Source organism: Arachis stenosperma, chromosome 10 (assembly GCF_014773155.1).
Source record: "Arachis stenosperma cultivar V10309 chromosome 10, arast.V10309.gnm1.PFL2, whole genome shotgun sequence".
Classification (NCBI taxonomy): Eukaryota; Viridiplantae; Streptophyta; class Magnoliopsida; order Fabales; family Fabaceae; genus Arachis; species Arachis stenosperma.
Genome location: NC_080386.1, coordinates 27171993 through 27174963, shown reverse-complemented (window position 1 = coordinate 27174963; position 2971 = coordinate 27171993). Strand labels below are relative to the sequence as shown.

The window sequence follows — 2971 nt, the reverse complement described above, 5'->3', positions numbered from 1 at the left end:
CTTGTTTCTTGAATTGTCTGCCATCTCTAATGAGATTCTTGCAGCTTGCACCTCAAGGATCCCTAATTTCTCCATTACAGAGAGGGGCATGAGGTTTACACTTGACCCTAAGTCACACAAGGCCTTCTTGAAGGTCATGGTGCCTATGGTACAAGGTATAGAAAACTTCCCAGGATCTTGCCTCTTTTGAGGCAGTTTCTGCCTAGACAAGTCATCCAGTTCTTTGGTGAGCAAAGGTGTTTCATCCTCCCAAGTCTCATTTCCAAATAACTTGTCATTTAGCTTCATGATTGCTCCAAGGTATTTAGCAACTTGCTCTTCAGTGACATACTCATCCTCTTCAGAGGAAGAATACTCATCAGAGCTCATGAATGGCAGAAGTAAGTCCAATGAAATCTCTATGGTCTCATTTTGAGCCTCAGATTCCCATTGGTCCTCATTGAGGAACTCAGAGGAGATTGGTACACGCCCACTGAGGTCTTCCTCAGTGGCGTCCTCCTCCTCTCTTTCCTCTCCATATTCGGCCATGTCTATGGCTTTGCACTCTCCTTTTGGATTTTCTTCTGTATTACTTGGGAGAGTGCTAGGAGGGAGTTCAGTAACTTTCTTGCTCAGCTGACCCACTTGTCCTTCCAAATTTCTGATGGAGGACCTTGTTTCATTCATGAAACTTTGAGTGGTCTTTATTAGATCAGAGACCATTGTTGCTAAGTCAGAAGTGTTCTGCTTAGAACTCTCTGTCTGTTGCTGAGAAGATGATGGAAAAGGCTTGCTATTGCTAAACCTGTTTCTTCCACCATTTTTGTTATTGAAACCTTGTTGAGGTCTCTCTTGATTCTTCCATGAGAGATTTGGGTGATTTCTCCATGAAGAATTATAGGTGTTTCCATAGGGTTCTCCTAGGTAATTCACCTCTTCCATGGAAGGGTTCTCAGGATCATAAGCTTCTTCCTCAGATGAAGCTTCCTTAGTACTGCTTGGTGCATTTTGCATTCTAGACAGACTTTGAGAAATCAAATTGACTTGTTGAGTCAATATTTTGTTCTGAGCCAATATGGCATTCAGAGTGTCAATCTCAAGAACTCCTTTCTTCTGACTAGTCCCATTGTTCACAGGATTTCTTTCAGAAGTGTACATGAATTGGTTATTTGCAACCATTTCAATCAGTTCTTGAGCTTCTGCAGGCGTCTTCTTTAGATGAAGAGATCCTCCAGCAGAGCTATCCAAAGACATCTTGGATAGTTCAGAGAGACCATCATAGAAAATACCTATGATGCTCCATTCAGAAAGCATGTCTGAAGGACATCTTCTGATTAATTGTTTGTATCTTTCCCAAGCTTCATAGAGGGATTCTCCATCCTTCTGTCTGAAGGTTTGGACTTCCACTCTAAGCTTACTCCATCTTTGTGGTGGAAAGAACTTTGCCAAGAAGGCATTGACTAGCTTTTCCCAAGAGTCCAGGCTTTCTTTAGGTTGAGAATCCAACCATATTCTAGCTCTGTCTCTTACAGCAAAAGGGAATAGCATCAGTCTATAGACCTCAGGGTTAACTCCATTAGTCTTGACTGTGTCACAGATTTGCAAGAACTCAGCTAAGAACTGATGAGGATCTTCCATTGGAAGTCCATGGAACTTGCAATTCTGTTGCATTAGAGAAACTAATTGAGGCTTAAGCTCAAAGTTGTTTGCTCCAATGGCAGGGATAGAGATGCTTCTCCCATAGAAATCAGGAGTAGGTGCAGTAAAGTCACCCAGCACCTTCCTTGCATTGTTTGCATTATTGTTGTTTTCGGCTGCCATGTCTTCTTCTTCCTTGAAGAATTCGGTCAGGTCCTCTAAAGAGAGTTGTGCTTTGGCTTCTCTTAGTTTTCTCTTCAAGGTCCTTTCGGGTTCAGGGTCAGCTTCAACAAGAATGCCTTTGTCTCTGCTCCTGCTCATATGAAAGAGAAGAGAACAAGAGAAATGTGGAATCCTCTATGTCACAGTATAGAGATTCCTTGAAATTTCAGAGGAAAAGAGAAATAGAAAGAAGAAGGAGAAGAAGAATTCGAACTTTAATTAGATAAGGTTCGAATTGTGCATTTAGAAGGAGTGGTACTCCATAAATAGAAGGATGTGGGAAGGAGGGAAGAGAATTTTCGAAAATTCATTTAAAAGATTTTGAAAACATTTTGAAAATTTGATTGATAATTTTCGAAAATTAAAAGTGAAAAAGAAATCAAGTGTTTTTTTGAAAAAGATTTTGAAATTAGAAATTAAAAAGATTTGATTGAAAACTATTTTGAAAAAGATGTGGTTAAAAAGATTTAATTGAAAAGTTATGGTTTTAAAAAGATGTGATTGAAAAGATATGATTTGAAAGCAATTTGAAAAGATATGATTTGAAAACAATTTGAAAAGATATGATTTTTTTTAAAAAAAATATTAATGACTTGCCTAATCAAGAAAAGATATGATTCAAACATAAAACCTTTCTTAATAGAAAAGGCAAAAAATGTTCAATCAAATCATTAATTGTTGGTAAGTATCTTTGAAAAAGGAAAGAATTTGATTTTGAAAACATTTGATTGAAAAGATATGATTTGAAAAAGATTTGGTTTTAAAAAACTTTGAAAACTTGAAAAAAATTGATTTTGAAAACAAAATCTTCCTCCTAGCACCATCCTGGCGTTAAACGCCCAGAATGGTATACATTCTGGCGTTTAACGCCCAAAATGCTACCTTTTTGGGCGTTAAACGCCCAACCAGGTGCCCTGGCTGGCGTTTAAACGCCAGTCTGCCTTCTTCACTGGGCATTTTTGAATGCTCAGCTTTTTCTGTATAATTCCTCTGCAGTATGTTCTGAATCTTCAATTCTTTGTATCATTGACTTGAAAAGACACAAATTAAAAATATTTTTGGATTTTTTTTTTAATAATCAAAATGCAAAAGGAATCAATTAACAATGCATGCAAGACACCAAACTTAGCAG

At 37.8% G+C, this 2971-nt stretch overlaps 1 non-coding gene across 1 annotated transcript; it reads left to right on the top strand.

Annotated features, from left to right (window-relative positions):
- Nucleotides 1-1287: 1287 nt before the first annotated feature.
- LOC130958939 (small nucleolar RNA R71) lies at nucleotides 1288-1395 on the top strand. Its single transcript, XR_009078039.1, has one exon. It is a non-coding gene; the product is annotated as a small nucleolar RNA R71 (small nucleolar RNA).
- Nucleotides 1396-2971: the final 1576 nt, after the last annotated feature.